This window comes from Lagopus muta, chromosome 5 (assembly GCF_023343835.1).
Source record: "Lagopus muta isolate bLagMut1 chromosome 5, bLagMut1 primary, whole genome shotgun sequence".
NCBI lineage: Eukaryota > Metazoa > Chordata > Aves > Galliformes > Phasianidae > Lagopus > Lagopus muta.
In genome coordinates this window covers 52382522-52404657 of record NC_064437.1, presented here as the reverse complement: position 1 = coordinate 52404657, position 22136 = coordinate 52382522, and the positions used below count along the sequence as shown (strand labels likewise).

The 22136-nt window shown below is 37.3% G+C and overlaps 1 long non-coding RNA gene across 1 annotated transcript; it reads left to right on the top strand.

Moving 5' to 3' along the window:
- The first annotated feature begins 1594 nt into the window (after positions 1–1594).
- On the top strand, positions 1595–22136 carry LOC125693754 (uncharacterized). Its single transcript, XR_007377239.1, has 3 exons — positions 1595–1705; positions 20624–20729; positions 20964–22136. It is a non-coding gene; the product is annotated as an uncharacterized LOC125693754 (long non-coding RNA).

Genomic DNA, 22136 nt, shown 5'->3' with positions numbered 1-22136 from the left:
ATAAGACTCTAGGCTGACTTTGGGCACTCCACTCTGTTGTACCTGGGAGCACCTGGACTCTTGGGGCATCTTTCAGGCCCCGTTTGTTTTCTTTGAGATGACCTTCATTATCAGGGCAAGTGAAGGCACAAGGAAATGTGTTTGTCAGAAGTTGTAAGGTAAAGAGAAAAGTTTGATTTTTATCAACACCATGTTCTATTCAAAGGAATTTCAAATACAGAAAGACCCTGTATCATCATCACAAGCTCTAAATCACAGCTTTCAGATGTGGAAGGCCAATAAAGGTGAATATATTACATAAAACAATTAGCTGCAAGCTTTCTTGCAAATTTAAATCAAATGTCCCAGATAACTCCACATAGTTTTTGTGGTTTAGTAGAAAGAGATAATTGCTTTTCACAGGGAGTCACTTTAAAATTTTTTATTTTTGATGCCTCAGTCTGCAAGGAACCAGCTGAATTATTCTACTACTGAAAATACCTAAGGACAATGAGCTGTTTTTTATAGATCACAACAAGGAATTTATATTCAGTATTTCTACCTTGGTTTATCTCTACCTCCACCAGCACTTTCAGAGCCAGCAAATGACCTGTGAATAGCTGCTCCTCTGGCCCCAGTATCTGAGGGAGCAGCAAGCTGTAAATTGCCATGGCTGCACATATCCTTAGCCACTCACATGTGTTGCTTTTTGGTGCCCATGAAAGCCTGATCTGATTATACGTACAAGAGTAAATTTCTATGTATTGTTTATTGCTATTCAGCTGGTGATTCACCCACACATAATTTTTGTTTTATTATTCACTAAAAAAAGATTTTTTTTTATTCACTAAAAAACACACATGGTCTGAAAGCTGACACTAAACCTGATTTATCTGCATTGATTAGTGATGATTTCACATTAAAAAAAAACAACTATTGCCAGTATATTTACTGCATGGAAACATAAGGATATTCTGATTATGGATTCTGTTGTAGATCCTGTTATCCTGTCATGCAAGCATAAGGATCTACCTTTCAGCTTTTGGATCAATTCTTAAACACTCCTGAGTGAATACCACTTTACTGCATAGTGGAGTGTTAGCAGAAGAGTTGGAAAGTGTCTGTGCCATTGAATAGGCAACATCAGTGATTACCCATGGGATTTTGGACCTCGGAGAAAAATATAAGCAAGAAAAATCGGAACAATCTTTTAAAAGACCTTGGAATGTAATATATATTTAAAAAGTCAGCATGAATTTCTGCATAAAACTGAAGCTGAGAGTATCTGACCAATCCTGCACCTTCTGCATCCTGCTGGTGAAGCCTGTGGGCTTCCACCTTGGATTTTTTAAAGGGATGAAAATTGAACTTTAAAACAACAGCAGTTGGGTTTTGATTTAAGACAGGCATCTGAAAAGCTGATCTGGTTTTCTTCATCAGTAACAAAAAAATAAAATGAATATTTTATAGTTAAAACTCAGTTGTGTGTAAAAACCCACAAAGCTATTTCCTCGTTGCAATAACTATAATTGTATTGCTTCAGATAGCCCACAGACTTCTCTATAGGACAGAGAACCATTCAGTGCCATGTGAATTCAATCCTTCTCAGAATAATCACAGCTGGTGCATAGGGAATAAATGACTGGATGAAGGTTTGCAATGCCATGCCCTCCTCTGACATGGGGATTTCAGCTGTTTATGGGATCGTGTTGGGACCCTTCATCAAGTAAGATGTTTGATTTGGAAAGGCTTTTCAATAATCCTGGTTTTGATAGTGCAATTGTACTTCTTTTCTCAATGTTGGGATATGTTTAAGGTCTATATCTTTAACAGTGACTTTCCAAAGACCAAAAATCTTTATGTGGTGTACTGTAGGCCTTTAAGTAGGGGATTGAATGTTGATCCCTATGCTTAAATGCTTTGCGCAATGATAAGCAGTAACAGTGCATTTAATATTCATCTGCTGCCTGTATGCACACGGTTCTCCTAAAATCTTGCCTATGAGAGAACTGGGTCTGTTTGAGTCTATTGCCAGGTGAGGCAAGTTAAATGCAAACTTGTTGGTTTTGTTTATTCATAAAACCAGAATCTAGTGTTGATAATGGAATTGTAGACCTAAGAGATAAAACTCTTACATTTAGCTTCTTCACCTCTTCAAATTCTATGGATTTAATATGTTCTTTCTTATCCTTATATCTTATATATTCTTATATATATATATATATATATATATATATATGTTTTTTTTTTTCTTTTCCTGATATATATTCTCATTAATTGAAGGTTTCTGAAAATTAGCCCCTAGAATAAAAGATAGCATTCTTTTATTATTTTTCTTTTTCCCTCTCTATTTTTTCTATTTGGGAATGCCCATATGGCTGCAATCAAATGCATTTGGGAATACCTGTTTGGCTGCAAGCAGGTCTTGAAACCTTCTGGCTAACATCCAGGAAAGGCTTGTGGAAAGATATGAAAGGAAAAATCTGATTGTTTAGCAGCTATTGTGTGCAGACATTGTATTCCTGCTCCAACTTTGTGGGTGTGTGTAGGTGTTCATGTGAAAGAGATCCAGACTGAGCTAATTTTCAGAGCTCCAATGTGTAATAATCCTATACCTATGGCCACCCTCTAGCTGTGTAAAGTGAAGAGGGAGAATGCAGGAAAAAAAGAGATTAAGAAATGTTGAACCAAAGTATATGGTTGAACCAAGGGCATGGTGCTTTGAAGAAGAGAAAATATATCTGAACTTTTAGATGGGATAGCTGTATTTTTATTTATTTGTGATGCAGTGCTTTGTGCTACTTCTCTGGCAGGGACCCAGAAGCTCTGTGAGTCTTGGGGAAAGGCTGAGAGAAAGATGATGCTGTGGGGATTTCAATCTTGCTGATTTATGGTCTTGGTTATGCTGCTTGGTTAGTAGATCATGTATTATTTCTTATAAATGACAAGCTTCAGAAGGAGGTAATATTTTTGTCCTATTTCAACCTTGATTTGGAATGCATGATCCCTTAATATTTTCTTAATGTTTTAATTGACACAAACCAAAGCGAACTAAAAAGCGAGAGTTGTATGTGATGGATCCCATTCATTAAGTGGGCTGCCCATACCATAGCTTGTCAGTCAGCAGAAGAGCTGCCCTGCCAGCACTGACACAGCTCCCACCCATGCTGCTCATCTGTGCTGGAGCCCATGCTACAAACAGCCCTAATAGAAGCAAAGAATGGTGCATTGTCCTTTGCTATACTGAGAGACTGCTGTGAATTTAATTTGGCGTGGGGGGGGGGGGGGGGGGGGGGGGGGGGGGGGAGGTTCTTGTGCTTGAAAGCAGAAATTAAAATTTCCTTTTCTTGGGAAACAAAACAGCATTGTTTTTTGTTGTTGTTTTTAAAAATTTTTATTTTATTTTATTTTTTTATTTCTGTAGATGTCATTGTAGGTGTAGCTGCCCATTGCAGCTGAGGACAGATTGGTGTTAAAGAATGGGTAAGGGACATTGGACTGATTCAGCTCTTTGGTGCCTGTCTGTTGGTGTGGCAGAGGTTTATTGTTTTGAATCTGATACACTCTCCCCTTCCTTCTGTGCCAAATCAGGCACAGGGCATTCTTCATCCAGTGCTTCATGAATGAAGATTTCCAATACCAGTTAGCTACCAAAGACAATACTCTTCTCACCTTCCATTGAGTGCAGAAATTATCTCTTCTGGTGGGTGGGGAAAATTATCTCTTCTGGGGTGAGGAGAAATAATGTGTCCAGTAAGTTACCTAGGGAGCCAAGGTGTTGAGAAGGAGTGGATTTGCAACAAGGTCTGCCTGAGGAAAGGTTTTGATCATGTCTCTCTTATTTGCTTCTGTGAATGTTTTTGATGCATGATGGCAAGAGGGCTTAGATCTCTCTTTGCAGCTCAATTTAGAGTTAACGATCAAGTAATTTTTACAGGGTGTTCACTGTATCCTACTTAAATAATTCTAATGTACATAACTCAGTGCACTTACTGAGCCAGTACAGATCATCTTTACTGAAAACTATTGAGCTCAATAACACTAAAGAAAAATGTCAAGAATCTTACTTATATACTAAGTTTTTCAAAAATTATTTCTCTTACAAGTCATTCAAAAGTTAGCTGTACTCAGAGGAAATGGGGTAAGTAGTAATATAAGGAAAAATAGGACTGATTACGTCTAGCTCCACATTATTTGCAGACAAAGTGCTTGATTGAGTTTGTGATTCGGCTAATGAGAAGCTTTGTTTGACTTCAATTAATGTTTCACCAGGCTCTCAAGCTGCCAAGAAATTAACCTATGTGGAAGGAGTACGTTAATGTGACTGGGCAAGCTCTTGCTTAAACTTCTTAAATTTAAGGCCTGAAACAAGACTGCAGTAAGCAGAGGTTACTAAATCTTTCTGACAGACAGAAGCCTACATAATCGAACAGAATTTACTGGTTTTCCCTGTATCTAGTGTTGATAAATAGAAGATAAATTTGAACCGACCTCAGTGGAAGATGAGACCTTTTTAACTTCTTCAGGACTTGCTTTTCAGGTTACAAATGATGGTAACCAGTTGGCATGAAAACATGATGTACAGCACTGCAGTAATTCACAGAACATCTACAGCGGTACAGCAAAGTACTTATCAACACTGATACTAGGGATCTCCTGCTTTTATAGCTACACAGTAGCTGTAGGGCTCTTCAGTCTGGATATTCTGGCTATTTACATATCCAGAGACTAACACGAACCAGGTGTGAGTTGTAGAATACTTTCTTTCTGTACTGAAAAAGATTTTCATAGTAACTTTGTAAGACCAGACTAAGCAAGTGCGCTCCACTTGCTAATTGCATCTAAAGACAACTGAGACAGCCTGTGGTGCGAGTTTTCTTCCACATGTGGGCTCAGCTCCATTTTCACTCCTATGCAGAGACTGGCACAAGGAGTAGCCATACTGCAGAGCATTCTGAGTGCCCCCAAAGACTTGTATGCAGGGCTTCTTCTGAATTTATTTCCAAAATGAACCACTTATCATGAAATGTTCTCAATGGAAACTCTCATAGACCTTCTCTTATCACCTTTTAATTACTGTGTGCACAAATGCATTAACAACATGAGTCAGTGCCACATGTCCCACTGGTTCCGAAACTTTTTATCTCTTATCCTGTTTTATTAACAGTGGTGGAGATACTGCTTAACCTGCTTATGTGCTCAAATCCTGCTCTTTACCCTGTATGAAAGTGAATAATTGTGTATTTTTTTTTTAATCTATCATATACGTTCCACTGTTATATGACTGTTAGTCTGCAAATGCCAATTAACCTACTAGTGAACTCACTGAGGAAATTAAGGCTGCGAGGCATTTTCTCATCCTTAACAGCCACTGAGAAGTAGCATTAGAGTAATCATTCACATATAACTGATGGAAAATTATATACTTGAGTATCTAGAGGAGAGACACACATGCCTGCCTATTGCAGCTTGAAAGACATGAAATAACTTTATTTCTTGGATCCACTCTGACTGGTAACATTTCACATTATCTCAATGGATTTAGCCTTTAGAATTTCTGAAGTATGAACAAGGATGCAGAGGTGCATGATAGAGGGGAAACCCAGCTACCCTGTGTCAAGAGGTGATAGGATGTTAAGGCAAAGCTGAATACTTTCCCCCTACATCTACACATCTGTAGGCTTAACTCGCTTTCTCTTTTGTATTTAAGTGAGAATATCTAATTGCAGCATGTAATTAAGATCATGCATCTCTGAAACATAATTTAGACTCTCAGTTTTTCCTTAGTATCTTGTCATTACCAAAAATAATAATTCATGAAAGTTCAGCAGAGTCTCCCAACCTCTAATTTTCCAAAACAGCCAGTATCTGGATGGCTTTGCATATCAGTTGTGTTTGTGATGTCATTTAGTTTACCAGTAACAGGAAATCATTCCATTAGTCTGTAGGCTTTTCACATGGAGTCACCATACAACCTCTGCTGGAGCTAGTACACAACGGGTGCTCTGTAACAATATGTAATTTCTGTTCACTTACTACGTGCTCAAAGGAATCTAGCTCAAGATCAGTATTCAAGCAATTACTTGTGAGCATACAAGAAGGGATTATGCCATTTTTTTTTTTTCATCTGCAGTAATTGAACTAAAGGAGCAAAACAAGCTGCAGACTGAAAATGTTATTGATAGTGTGTTTCAGTTGGTTATGCAGGCAAGTACAGTGTCCAAGGGTACATACTGTTAGTTCACTGTGAAATGGTGACTTCAATTGATAGTGCTCATTACTATTTAATTTCAGAATAATTACAGGTGTTGTTTTTTGCCTGTTAATGACTTCTTAGCATGTTTGCTCAGAAATGTTATTAGAATCTCCTGTAGGTCTTCCCGCTTTCAATACAGCAGCGTGTTGTAGAGGATGTCTTTCAGTTTCAGCGATTAAACTGAAATTATTGAGGTAACTGTGTTCTTCTTTAAGCAAATGTGTGAAAATAAGCAATGGAGGCTCTTTTCTATTTACATAAACAATAGAAGTATTCCACTGAGAAATTTCAGAGATAAAGTAAATTACAAGGATTTGTGGAAGCTTGTTTTAATGCTGATCTGTGACGGCACATTCATAAGATGATCTGGAACAAACTTGGTACACTTAGTTATCAAAAAGTTAGTTTACATAGGAGTTCAGCTAACGTAGATGAAAAGACTTTTCACAGCATGATATCTGTTCAGGAAGGATAAACGATCTCAATTTGCCTTGTATTTGTTACTGTCTAGGGATGCACACCTAAGCAGTCAGAGCTGAGCTGATTAAGTTTCTGTGCCCTGAGGAACAAGAAAAAAGTTGAACAAAGCTAAGAATAAAATGCCATTTTTTCCATGTTCAATCTATTCTTCTATATTATTATACTGTTTTTCCTGAATTTAGTTCCCTTCACTAAAAAGAGAAATTAATAAACCTGAAACTCAAAAGACACTCTCTTGTTTCTTCCCCCCTCCAAAAAGTAAAACTCCACAAAAAACTCCACTACAACCCAACCTGAACACCGGTTCCCAACCTGAATGCCCTTCCCTTGCCCTGTGTGTTAATGCTGTTTGAGAGTTGGCTGTCCATACACCTAGAGTTCAAGCCACAGATGCTCAGTTTGATTTCTGGAGAAACCACAGCAAGTTTTACACAGTAAAAACCTTGTATGGCATTTCAGCTCTGTGTTATTTCTGTTATTTGACAGGATTAGTTCCATGGGATTGCTACTTCCTTCATATTGTCTTTTCACATTCTAACTGACTACCCACACAGATGCTTGTTCTCCCTTCCTCTCTCATAAAAATAGAAAGTGTTCTCCACGAGTATTAAAATAAATAATGCTTTAAAATGAGTTAGAGTTGTCAAAATATACAGCATGTGCTTCAACTAACATGAATTGTGTTTTCGCTTATAAACAGTGAGTCAACGGAGTTGGTACATCTTTATCTAATCTGAAATATGCTTATTAAGCATGGGAGAGGAGATAATTGTTCCTGTGAGGTCAGAAGGTCTGTAGGAGAGAAAGGAGCTGTCAGTAAAAAGAAGAATGACCCCAGTCTGTGTGTTTGGGTGAACTCCTTTCCATGATATCTGTGTACACTAAAAATGGAAAAAAAGATGGGATCAAATGGAAAAAGAGTACCAAGATCTGTCCATTAAGGTTAGCAAATGCCTGACTTGCTTGCAATGTTTTTAATCTCTGTAAGTTCCTAAAGTTACTACTATTCCCTAATTAATTAAATTATGTAGATTATAAATAAAAGCATTCCATTTAATATGGATTTCATAGCCAATATCAGTGTATGCAATTGCCTGGCTACCAGATGCTAATGCAATTCTGTTGAAGTTGTGATCTTAAAACTTAGAAAAATGCTGATTTGGATCAGCCTTATAAATATCTTGGTAGGAGTTGTGTATAAAACATAACAGACAGCAAAACTGACATGTTTTGTACCAGAACAGAATCTTGTTGCTCAGTGTTGCTCAGTTGATTCACACAAATTTCTATCCCCAAAGAACGTGCACACTGATTACACACTAATTTTGGACAGAGGACAGCAACAAAGAAAGTTACTGTAGACCAAACCAAAGTTTAAAGACAGTGGATTATTCTAAGTATTCTAATTAAGACATGCTATTTGTGTGCTCGTCTCTTTTATGAGAGATCTTGTAAGACAAATGCTTAGCAAATCCTTTTTTTTTTTTTTTTTTTTTTTTTTTTTTTTTTTTTTTTTTTTTTTTTTTTTTTTTTTTTTGTGGTTTTGCTGACAAGGAAGCAGATTATGAGGAGAGGGAGGAAAAGGGTAGAGGGCCCAGCTCCCTTGTGCTGCATAGATGGAAGGCTGGGGAGAACATAAGGCCCTTGCTGGATTAAATTTCCTGTGGCTAGTGTTTGTACATTTGGAGCCAGATTATCAGGTTAGATCTCAGTCCTGGGAGACTTCTTCCACACAGCGCCCACCCACTTGCTAGAACTGCTTCATATGTAAGAGCCAACTGCATTTTTGAGCTGTGAGTGGTACACAAAGCATCCTGGAGGTCTTCCCTTCCTTCGCAATTCTAACCTGCAGTGGAACCTTCAGCTCCATTTTTGCACCCAGAATACTGAACAGAAGCTAAACAGTGTTATTTTGCTATTTTATCCATACAGAAGTAACAGACCATTGTTTTGGTTTAAGTACAAAAGAAGTACTCTGGCATTCTATCCATATTTGCAATAAAATCAGAAATCTTTCTCTGGAAAGAGCTTGAAAAAGGATTAGTTTTAAGAGATTATAGGATAGTTCTGTTCTTCTTCAAGAGAGAGAATAATAGGCAGACAGATCTCCCTTTCAAGCACGCTCCCTGACTATCACTTATGAGCTCTGTTGCTGGAGTAATTCCTGTTCTATTTCCAGCATCCTAAAGAGCAATGACATGGAATGCTCGCTGCAGTGCTCCTCATGTAGGAGTAAAAGGAACAAGAGTAAATAAAAGCAAGCATGTATCTTCCATTACTCTCATTTTCTAAAGCAAATCATTTTTTCTCTATTATGATCTGCCTCTACTCATTGCTGATAGACAAGTCCTTCCCACCACTTCAGTGGAAACATCTGTGTTAGAAGGTTTGCAGGAGAGCCCCCATTCAGCAATAAAGGAGTACTGCTGCACAAAAAGTATGTTTGGCTTTCATAAACTATTTTTTTATTTTTTTAAATTTTTCTATTTTCATTATCTTTTGGAACATCACATTTTTTTACTCTGTAAGCTGTAGAAAACCATTTCAGTTCTATCAGCTCTAAGAGTTATTGAACATGAATAGTCAAAGAGCTGTTTCTGAATAAGGAATTAGATTTTCAACCTTTCTAATCTTTCTGTATTCTCAAGGATTCTAGAAGAATAACATTATTTGATTGTAAAAGTCTAAATTTTCCATTTTGTCCTATGCCTGAGTATTTTGATGCATGTTTTCAGTGCATTCAAATTATTTCCTCTGCTTTAATTCTATGCTGTCTTTTCAAAAGAATTTTGAACTTGAACATTAAGCTGATAATTAGAATGTTCCTTTTAGGGCACTGAACACATTTTTGTCTGGCATGCTTTACAGTGAGTCCACTATGTATGACACTGTCTTAGTACAAGGCTCACCCTGTCTTGTCTTCCTGATTAATTAGAAGCAGATTGGAGCCAGAGTTTTGACTGGTGGAAAGTGATTGTTACACAGCCAGGGACAAGTGATTTTCCCACAGAGTCCCTCCAGTATTCTAGAGCCAAGTTTAAAAATATCACAGCACTTTAATATTTACATTCATCATTTTTAAAAAATGAACACATGGAAGAATCTGTAAGACATGGTATAACAACAGCCATTGTTCACTTCGTGGCACTGTACAGAAGCTGATCTAATCCTTCAGTTGTTACAGCTGGCAAACAACCAGTCTCGGGGCCAAATTCTTGCAGCATCTGTGTATAACCATCCAGTACATAATTGGCAATGAAATGCATTTATACATGCAGGAAACTCTTCATGCCCTGTTATTTTCTATATGGTTTCCTATATAATGTGTGGGATCATAATTTTAGAAGCTACTTTCAGAACCACACTGGGGGAAGAAAGAATCCAGGCTCCCCACATCTGTCATATGTTGTTTTTACATTCAGTCCCTCCCCAGGGGAAGAAAAATTTGTAGGAGCATTTCATTTTGTTATTACTTCCTCTTGTTGTTGTTTTTCTCTATGTATGTTTATATTTATTTATATTAAGAAGCAGAGACAGGAAAAATGTTCTTAGCTCTCCTCAGCACTCAGAGCAATACTTCTGTTATGGGAGCAGCTATCTTGCAGAGGAGTTTCTCTTCTAATCTTCCTCCTTGAAAAGACCATGGTCTAATCTTGTGCATGGTAAATTTAATACAGATGGAGAAGCAGAATTTCCATTAGATTGTTTCTTTCTTTCTAGATTTTTAAGGCAAATGTCTAGATATTCTTCATAGATAAGAGCGTGATGCTCTATCGCATTGGATACTGAGGAAAACTTCACCGAAAGAGTGATGAGACACTGGCACAAACTGCCGGAGATGTGGCAGTGTCACAGTTCATGGAGGTGTTCAAGAAAAAGATAGATGTGGTACTGAGGGACGAGGCTAGTGGACAACTTTGGTGGTTGACTGAATTATCTTGGAAGTCTTTTCCATTCTTACCAAACTTTTCCATTCTGTGACCGAACTATGAAACACACCAGGCTACCAATCTGGGCATTATCTGGTCCGTGAGATACTTTTAAACTGCAGGGCAGGTGTGCTCCTTGAGACCTGCTGCCTTTGTTTCTGCACTGCCCGTTAATGGGGACACACTGCTGTACCTTGGCTCCTTTCCTTAACTGTACTGGCCTGTTACGTACTTGGGATAAAAGCACATCACCACGATTATGCATTTAATAGGAAATAATATAACTCTTCGAAGTCCAACAAAAGGACAACTCATTAAGTGGTTTTTATAATTCTCTCCTTTCTCACCCCATTGCGTAACATCAATGTACCGGATAGCTGACATTATTTTAAAAGGCTGTTAAGGGTGCAGGTGCTTTCTTGGTATGTTCCTCACCAGCGTGTGATGCCCATCTACAGGTATTTGTGTCTCTGTGCGTGGCTATATCTTGTAGAGACTCAGCCACAAGTAGCAGTGCATTACACGAACAGAGCAACAATGTTTTGTACAGAATAACATGAAAAAGAGATCTTTACTCCTGAATTTCTTCATTGGTCTAAAATATCAAGAGAAGCAGTTCTGGGGCTGCATATTTTTAATGTTTATTTGGAATAACATTTTCCAGTAAAACTGAAGAATCAAATTCAAAATGTGTGTATAGAGCACTTAACAGAGGTAGGTTTTGTTCCCTGCGTTTTAAAAATGCTTTGTTTAAATACATTACAGTGGCCTGGAGTAGATGCTTGTCAGTGAAATTATAATACTGTAGCCAGCACTTGTGTGCTGCTGATAAGCAGCTACAAGGGATAGTATATTTGCACAGCAATTGCTGAAATCATTTGAGAAAGGCTGCATGTTTCTCCATCAGATAACAGAAATATTTATTCAAATTGGGGGAAAAAAAGTCATGAAAGGAAGTTTATAAAGATGTATTTCTATGTCTGACACTTTCATTGGGTTTTGGACCGAGTCCCTGAGCTGCACTCCTGGTGAAACATTGCATCCTGTTCTGTGATTTTCAAATCTCAATTGCAGATGTGCCATTCCTTAGACACATCACACAAGTTATTTGTTCAGAGAGAATCAAATCTGTGTGAATTCATTAAGTCAAACAGGACTGTAAGTACGCATGATGAGCCATATGTTTGCCTACAGAAGCGCTGAATCAAGTAAATGAATGTTTACACAAATAAATAGATGTGTACACAAGTGACATATCACACACATCATTAACAGGGATATTATAAATCCCTCCTAGAATCTAATCCCTTTCTCTACCCATAAGCGGGAGAACTGATTTAATTATAATGTAGTAAGTTACCTTCCTCTGAAAATAAGTCATAAATGCATCTTCCTGCTACGTTTCAGTAAAACGAGCCCTGAACTGTCATGTAACCCTTTGATTAAGAAAACTAAATATATATATACACTAGGACAGACTTGGACTTAGGTTTTTTTAATAAGATTTTATAGTTTCATTGAAATTAAAAGCAACAGCTGGGAGTTGTAACATACATCCTACTTAGAGCACACAGCTTCCATCCATCTGTACAACAGATATAATTATGTTCATTAGGTTTTCTGAGATTTAATTAATATTTATATAAGTCTTTGATATGCATAGTTATAAATCAGGATTAAGGTCACAAGTTTTAATTACCTATCTTCTCTCATGGGTATCTTTCCAGCCTATTAAGATAGTTTCCACCTATTCTAATGAGGATTTGAAACCTAAAGGATTGTGAGTTCTAGCACCTGTCTGCAGGATGCGCTCTCAAGTTTCAGCTGTATCATACTCATTAAGCTACAAATGTGCCCAATATTACTTTAAAAGAACAGATGTTTAAGAACTGGATCTTTCCAAGCACCATGTGGCACCAACCCAACAGTAAATTCTTTTCCTACAACTGTGAAAGCATCGTGTTCCTGGGAGAAGTTAGAGTACAATGGGAGACTGTGGAATTAGGCCTGAGATGGATAGATGCAAAAAGGATCAGACATCTCTAAGTGTATCATATTTGCAGACTTTAAGCAAATATAACTATCAGTCCCACAGCATGCTTTTACTTGAAGTTATAGCTGCCTCTACAATTTACTGTCACATTTCATAGAACTGGAGACCGGCTGCATTCACTTTCAGGTTATCTTTAAGTATAGGAACATGACAGCAGCTGCGTTAGGTCAAATCAAACATCCATATCATTTAGCACTCTCTCACACTGCCTAGAGAAAGCAGATATCCAGAAAATAATGCAAGACAGGGCCAGCACATAGGTCTCCTTCCTCTGAGAGCCTCTGGCCACTTGCATTTAGGGGTCCTTCTGAACTAGACATCGTTCCTATCAGTTTAGAAATCCTTGATGGTCTTTTTCTTCCATTGCACTGTGTTCAGTTGATTTGTGCTTATATAAAAAAGGAATTTGAGAAAGTCCTGACTAAGGGTTGATACATTTGAGAAACTACAAGCTGATAAGCAATAGATCTGAAATGGGCAAAGGAAGACTGTTTCTCATGATACAAAACTTAAAATTGGAACTTATTGTTACCCTCCTTAGTAAATGCAAAGTTGTTAATGGGTTCAAAAGATAATTAACACAGTTATAAAAGAATACTACTGATGCAACTTCAAACTCAAAAAACCTCTAAACATAGATAAATGATAGTTGGCAACATGTACAAAAAGAATCATCACTCTGCACTTGCACCACGTCCTCAGCGTCTCCTTGTGACCACCACTGAAGATAAGATGGTGTGTGAGGTAGAGCTTCAGTCTGATGCAGCTCAGCTGCTCTTATGATCCAGGTACTCCAGTGGTAGATGGTGCCATTATTTTTGCAATTATGTTCTAGTACAAAAGGTTTATGACTTTCATTACAAGAAAGAGAGGCTTCTTATATGTTTACTTGCAAGACTAATAATTGAAAGTAAGAAACTTTATAACTTCCATAATTAATTATCTAAACTTTCACTCTTATGGACTTCATAGTGTCACTGCATCTTTTAAGAATAAAGAATGAGCCGTTCATATAGAAAGAAAAAGGCAAATAAGAGAGTGATTATTTCTGTTTATACAGTAGCTGAAAATTGCTGTATAAATATTATTTGTGATGTTCATATTGTGCTTGAAAGATACAGCTGTTTCAACAAAGCACATGTATGGAGTAAAATAGGAAACAGACTGGCTGGGAAAAAAGTCCAAATCTATTTTATGTAAACTGTAGTCTGATGGGACAAACATCTTTCTCAACTGTTTCATTTTATAGGATTTCTTTTCAGTATCTGTAGTTTGTAGTTTGACTATTTTGAACAATTAGTACAATAGTATGCAAGATGTATAAATATTGTACTTGTGACTATGAACACAGGATGTTTACTCTGCATTAGTATGAAAAATATTGAAATGTTTTACTGAAATTAAAAATTGAATTGGTGACAGGTTTTTCATCTGTTGTCTATTAAAAAGAAAATTTTGAGTTAATTTCAACTCCATTATTTAAAAAAAAAGCAAAATTATTTTGATTAAATTTTAAATAAACTTTTTGCTTGGCAACAATGAACAAGTAATAGCAAGCTGGAGGTTTTCTGGATTCTCCTTCTTGCCCTTCTATAGCATGAGAGGGATCTCCCAGATGGCCACAACCTCTCAAAGACAACAGAAAGCCACTCAGTTATGGTGGCAGCCATCTCCCTCAACACCCCTGGATGGATCCTACACAGACCTGTAGATCTGTGTCATGCGCTGTTTGTTTGAGGGGGTCTGCAACTCAATTTTCACTTACTGTGAATATAATTCATCCTCTGGACTTTGCTTCAGGCTTGTTAGAGCTGTGGAAGGTCTGAGGGACATCTTCGTTAATAAAGACTGAGACAAAGAAGGCACTGAGAAATTCAGCCTTTTCTCTAACCTTTGTCACTAGGTTCCCTGCTCTGTTCAGCAGCCTCATTTTTCTCAATCTTCCTGCTGCAGCATCCCTGTAGGAATCTTCCTTGGCCCTCACCCAGGATTCTCTCTTAGTGACAGCCTCCCCCTTTGGTCTATTCCCTGGGTTGCCTTTTATCTCTCGTTTCTCTTTAGATTTCGATCACCATCTCTCCACAAAAGTGGTTTAAAGCCCTTTAATTAGGAAATCTATTGGAAAAAAATGGTCTTGTTCCTCTTTGTCAGATGAGTCCCACCTCACATGCCTTCTAGCTTCAAAGTCAAAAATTAAAACATGCAGAAAAATCACTTCTCTTGCATCTCTGATATTTACCTTTAACCTCTCTGCTTAGCCCTCACCATTTTATTCTTGATCACATGCATCTAGGCTGTCTATTAAAAATAATGTAACACAACGATGTCTGTATGTAAATCTATCCTGTATGTTTGCCCTTTCTTTTTCTGCAACTCCGCAGTTTTGATAAGTCAAAACCAAGCAATATATATTTTATCTCTAAGATAAAGCTGTGTAGTCTCCACTTTACATAGCCTGCCTCAACCTGTTTAATTCTTCCTATATCTTTTTATTCTTTTCTCAGAATTTTTGATACAAATTAGTGGTTATCTTGACTTAAATGTTACAGTTTGGTTTTCAACGTGTACTTCATTATCAGTGATGGAATCTTGGTTTTCATATTTCCTGTGGGAGAGCATGCCAGGGGGTTGGAACAAGATGATCTTAATGGTCCCTTCCAACCCAAACCATTCTATGATTCTATATAGCTTTGTAATATTAATACTATTCTGGTGCAGTGTTTTGTAAAATATCTTCCTGTTCTTTCTGACAAAACTTATTTTCATGTCAAAGTTGTAAATTTAAATATGGGTGAGGAAAAACTTCTCTCGCAAAATAACCATAACCTTTTTTTTGTTGATGGAAACCGTCACTTACCATGAGGTTATCACTTTTTCCATCCTCCTGGGCATTCAGAATGGTACAAGTAAATTGCTGCAACCCATTGATTCTAAACTGCTGAATTACTGGTGTCTAGCACAGTATTCAAATGGGTTTGCTCCCAGAGAAACATTTTTCCATTGCTGAGCCCTCTGAAGTAAAAGTAGGTGAATAATTTATGTTTCAAACTCACTGCCAGTGTATTCAGTGGAAAAGCTCTCACTACTTTGGGGAGAGCGGGGTCCTGCATCCTATGAGGGGTTTGGAGTGATGGTGGTGTGAGCACAGCTGAGTGAATTAAAAGTCCCCATCAATATACCAATCCATGTGTGACAGCATTGTGAAGAAAGTACTCCTTTATTCACTGAATGACAGTAACCAGACTTATTCAGTTGAGAACATTTAACAAGAATGCAATTGGACAGATCTTTCGTCATTCTGACCAAGGCTAAATTTAAGCAGAAGCTCCAGAAAATATAGGTCACTGATTAATTCACTGAGATTTTGCATTCTTGCTCTGCAATAATCACTTAATGACAAGTTACACCAAATGCTTCAGTGTGATAATTAATTCTGGTTACACATTATTAAGGTCAGAGGAACTAACAGGTTCATTAATTATTTCTATTTTAGAACATGGGACACTTCAATCAAGAATATATAGACGAGTAAATGTAAGGGAATTTAACAAATATTTCCTGGCTTGGTATATGACTTAGCAGAGACAGAGTTCAGCATGTAGATATATTAATGGCTGCTATTCTATTAGAGGGGAGATCCAGGAATTGTTCCTGTAACAATCACTTTTAAAACTTTTTATTCACTTTAATTATATGTACAGCATTTTTTTTTTTTTAAGTTAGTTAATGTAACAGACAAAAGAAACGTTCTGAGGTTTTCTGAGGTAACCTAGGGGTGCCAAAAAGAACAAGAAAGGCTTCTACGGTTATCTCAACCAGAAATGGAAAGTCCAGGAGGGCATACCCCCCCAAGTGAGTGACCCAGGCAGGCTGGTAACAACAGACAAGGAAAAGGCTGAGGTGCTTAGCAAATTTTTTGCCCCAGTCTTCCCTGATAACTGCTTAGCACACAGCTCTCAAACATTTGGTTTGGTAGGAGGGGACTGAGGATGCAGTGTCCCTCCCACTGTAAGTGAAGATCAGGTTCGTGACCATCTGAGGAACCTGAACATCTACAAGTCTATGGGTCCAATGAGATGTATCCCAGATCCTAAGGGTACTGGATGGCATAGTCGAAAAGCCACTCTCTATGATATTTGAAAAGTGGCAGTCAGGTGAAGTCCCTGGTGACTGGAAGAAAGGTAACATCATACCCACTTTTAAAAAGGTTAAAAAGGGAACTATCAACCTGTCTGTCTCACCTCTCTGCTGGGTAAGACCATGGAACAGATCCTCCTAGAAGATATGGTAAGGCACATAGAAGGCAAGGAGGTGACATAGGAGAAACAGTACGGCTTCACCAAAGGCAAATCCTACTTAACCAACCTAGCAGCCTTCTCAGTGAGTAGGAGAAGGGAAACTTAAATCTCTTGATCCTTTATTTGCTTCTTCCTCAAAACTGCTATTAAAGTTATTGAAAGTTGTTCTAAACCTAAATTTCAGGTGGCAATCCTGAAAAATCAGCATTTACTATAAACATGCTATTAGCAACTCCAGTAAGTTGTGTATATAATTAATCATTATGAGACTGAAAACTAGTATCAGCACAATCAACATCTTTCATGCTTAGCTCTAAATGACAGCGTGAAATATTTATTAATCTCATTGAACTACTTGTTCTCCCCACTGACAACATTTCCAAATCATGTAAGTTTATTTGTCAACCTGATCCCAATGAGCAGAGCTCTCAACTGGAAGATGCCAGTGGGAGATGAGAGCACTCCCATCTCACTGCTCCCTCTCTCAATCGTGTCCTTAGTGAAGTTCTGACTTAAGGATGGAGGTAATGATGAGCCTGCAAATGAGATTGTTGCTTTCCAACTGCCTCCAAATTGCTCAAGCATGGTTGTCACTTCATTGTATGCATTCTTAAACTTCCTTACTAATTTTGTTGCATACTAAAAATATAGCAGAACAGTAATAATAATGGATTATAGGGAGAGACTGAAGAGCAGATTTTGTTCTTGGTACCAGTGTGCCAATGATACATTTCATTTAGGAAACATAGTTCAGATGAATAAGGGTAGTTCAGACAATTTAATTTACAGGGCATAGAAAACCAGATCCAAAACTCTGACATGAAAGTTCATTCAGATTCTTCATAACTATCATTCAAAAATCATTTTTGGGCCTTCATAATTTTCTATTAGTGGAAGTTTTTGCATCCTATAATCTTTGTTTCATTTGCAGTCTGGGTGGGTTTCAATTAATAAAAAGCTAAACAAATTGCTGAGTGCATCATCTGGTTTGATGCTTAATCAGAAGGTTAATTTGGGCTTGAGTCATCAATCAAATCTAAAAGAGAAAATTTGTATTTCAGGAGATATTTGGAAGTGTCAGAGATAATTGCACAGTGATCTAGACTTTGTGGGTATTTAGGAATAATTTGTCTTTTCATTGTCAAATTCCTCATGTAGCAAAGTTGAAGGAGAGTAAACCTCATGTTTTTCTACCTCCCACTCTCTGATATCTGGCAACAAAATTCCGGATACCATGGCCTGTTCTTAATACTCAGAAAAGATGCCATTGGGACCCCCTTTCAGGTGGCACGTTTTTATTAGCACTGGATCTGCTGCAGAATCTCTTTATATTATTCTTTCTTGTGCAAAATCCTATTTTTCTTTGTAGCTTTTTCACCATTAACTTTGCACTCTTTGCCATTCCTCTTATTCAAATTACCCACCTGGGTTTTTCACAGAGTGATCATTAAAGGAGTATTAGCAGAAGTTGTAAGAAAAGAATTTGAATGATCAGTTCTAACTACAGAATAACAGACTGAATAACCAGTGCAGAAAGCACCAAATGGAGAACCACGTGCATGCATGTCAGGGTTTTTGTTTTTTATTCTACTAAGGTTGTGAGAATTAAATAATACTATGAACAAATCCTGTTTTATTTAAGTCATATAGATTTGTAAATTCTATACCAATTTTTGGTTGTATTTGATTTTTGAAAGTTTTTCTTTATGTCATCATAGAAAAGGTATGCTTTAAAAACATCTTCATTAAATTGATCATAAAATTTAATCTTACTGTACTTACAATGCATCCACAGTGAAGGTTTTTTTTCCTGAGCCAAAATTGATGTCTTAGTTTACAATGACCAGTCAAATGAGCATTCAGAAATGAAATAGTTATGCAATGATCCTCAACAGTGCTCTCAAGAGTGCGTAGAGAGAGTTGTAGGTGAGCAAAAGCTATTCTCCTTAGCTCAGATCTGATGTTCCAAGTCAATATGGTTGTGAAACAAAGCACGACTTTGGCTTCATCCAATTACTTTTGTGACCTGTGACTCTTCTAAGGTACTTGTGTTTTCCTCACTCATATGTTCAGGAAGAACATGCAGGCTAAACCAAGACAAGGTATCTTCACTTACAAGAAATGGACAGAAGGTCATTTCAACTGTTTTTTTCTTGATTTGTTGCAACTTAATCTAATCATAAATATTTATTGTCTGAGGCATTTGCTATCTCAGAAAATAAACCTCCATATCTGCCATTCCCATTTAATGATTCATAAAATACTGTAATTCCCTTTCAGTGCATTACTCACGCTCTCTTTTGCTGCAAACATAGAATTCAAAAGAAAACAAAATCCAAGAAAAGGAGACATCAACTAAAGTCCCATCAGGGAAAAGAAGGCACATTGGATACCCAGGCAGAAAGCAGCATTTCTATCCTAACAACCAAATTAACCTTGTAACTTATTGTTAGGTGAAAAAAGGAACTGCAAAGTTCCCCAGTGAGGGATAATTGCCAGAAACAGCATCTTGCCTGACAATTTACTTTTTCTCAGTTCTTTCTCTCTCTGAGGAAGTGGCATTTTTGCATTACCATAGCTGTGTTATGGTTCCCATAAAAATAAAAAGAAAGATTTGAAATGTAAAAGCAAGTTTCTTATATTACCCAGCAAGCCCTCCAGAACAGAATAGGTATCCTTTGAGATTTATTACATCTTATCCCAGGGAATAAAATCTAATCTGTGTTGATTCACAGTAAAGGTTATATATGTATATTTTTTTTCATCAGAATTGAAGATTATCATAGGCAGAAAGCCAGTTCCTGCAGTTCTATGTCAGCTGTTATGGATTTGATTCACCCTGTCTTTTCAGACCTAAAGTAGTGGAAGCAGGGATGGGTGGCCTGGAAGGAATACAGGGATATTGGGACATTGCAGGGACATGCAGAGATGGGATCTAGTGGGTGGCAACCCTGCACATGACAGGAGTGTTCAACTAGAAAACCTTAAGATCCTCTCCCACCCAAGCCATTCTATGATAATCAGAACTAATCAGAGTCATGATGATGAGTCTAAGGTTATGATACTTCAACACGTCTTTCAAAATTTTGTCCTATGATTGCAGTAATTAACTCAGTCTTTCTCAGTGCTTTCAGAATTTCAAACTTCACCCCAGACAGACTTGCACAAGGCACTGTTGTTCAGATGAGAACTGAGACTCTCACGTATTCACAGGACACCAGAGACCAAGCTCTTAAACAAAATTACATACAATTACACTACAGTTTAACCACAATGTTCAACCGTTGCAATAAAATTCTTTATTGTATGTCTACCTCAGCTTCCTCCTACGTATGTGCCACTCTTCAGGATATTTTCATGCACAGAAGGGGCATACATCCACACCCCTGTCAACTGGGAATCAGTTTCCTCAGTCAGTGCCAAATGATTCTTTTGCTCTTTGTGACGCACATCATTTACAATAGCATATTGTAAGAATAGATTCCAAGAGCCCTAATATTTTGCAAATTAGTGATGATGGCAATTAGAATTTTGCCCATTTGTGCTGCTGATTAATGAAGATTGATCTATAGGTTTGTCAGTGTTAACTTTTGTACTTTTTTTTTTGTCTCTGTTATGTACTCTGCAGCAGACATTACTACAAAAATTGTTGAAAATGGCTCCAGGAACTGGTTGCAAATTGTTGGGAAGAGATGCTGGCCTCTAATGACTCTCTAGCTCCTCACTTTCTAATGGTGAGAATTTTCATAGAAGTTTCTCACTAAGTTTTAAAAAAAATGTCGAAAAAGCACTGCATTAAACTAATAAAATGGGTAGTTCAGAGAGAGGAAAGAAACCATTACCTATCCATTATGCCACATATTCCTTCAGAATATTGTTACAATTTCAGAAATTTTCCTTATTTAATTCTTACCTTTTTATTCTTTCTCCCCATTACCTCGAACCATGTGGAACTGCTTTACATTCAGCTGGAGAACTGGTGAGGACATGCTCTCTCTGACTGAAAGTGCTATACCAGATATCACGGACACATCAGCCAGTTGATGGGGCTTAGACAAAGAGGTTCACAGGGGAAGGCTAGAAGAAAACTTGGCATCCTCTTGAAAATCACTGAAGTAACCAAAACTTAAAAACCAAAGCCTTTTATTTTTATTTATTTTTGGGTAGGTATTATTAAGCTATTCTTCTTGGTTTATTGCACTCACACAGTAAGTCTATTAATCTCATGCTGATTTTGTTTAAAGTCCAAACCTCAGAAGGACAAAACCTCCATTATGTGTTCAGTTCATATACAACATACTGCTCAGTGTGATCCATGTGCTTTCTCTCTCAAACAAACTTTCCTCTTCTGAACTTCAATTTGAAAAGCATAGATCCAGGTGAAAAAGCGATCGACAAAAATCTATGCTGAAATACAATCTGTCAACCAAAGGTACTTGCAGAGAACTATCCCAAGGATATCCAAGGGTGTTTAATCTAAAGAACAGCTTTTGGATTAAATGAATGTTCTCAGTCATAACTGGCAACGGAATAGACACGAAACATCAATAATATCTAATGAACTAATGAAGGGAAAACAGCACAAAATAAATGTTGTTTCTGTGGACACCCCAGGTACCTAAATCACAATCTTTGTCATTTGACTCAATCTGCTAGAGAAATGCATGGAGAAATTTCAGACATGAAACAACAGTGAAATAAAGAAAAATAAGTAATCATAAGAGACAGCTGGGTTTATCAACTTGAAAATCCACTTAGAGAGGCCTGGTAACACATGAGACAGGGGGGAAAGCTGTCAAATCTGGTGCTGTTTGGGTCATTGTGATTATGTGGAGTAGTGAGTTGAGCATCAAAACTTGTCTTTTTAATGCTGCAGTGTCATAAATGTCAAACTGATGTAACTATTTAAGTCAGTGACTGATGTACTTCATACAGAAATGAATATTAACTGCTGAATGTCGCCAATGAAGCATCTGGTCTTTTTTTCAAAATATTCCATTCCATTCCATGTAGATTTTGTCTTTTTCCCCTGCAGCTTACTTCTTTTTTCCTGAAGTCCGAAGAAGAATAACTGGTTGTTTCAGTATAAAAGAGAAAGAGTTCTTAGTTAGTGAAGCATCCAAGCTAGAAATTTAGTCTGA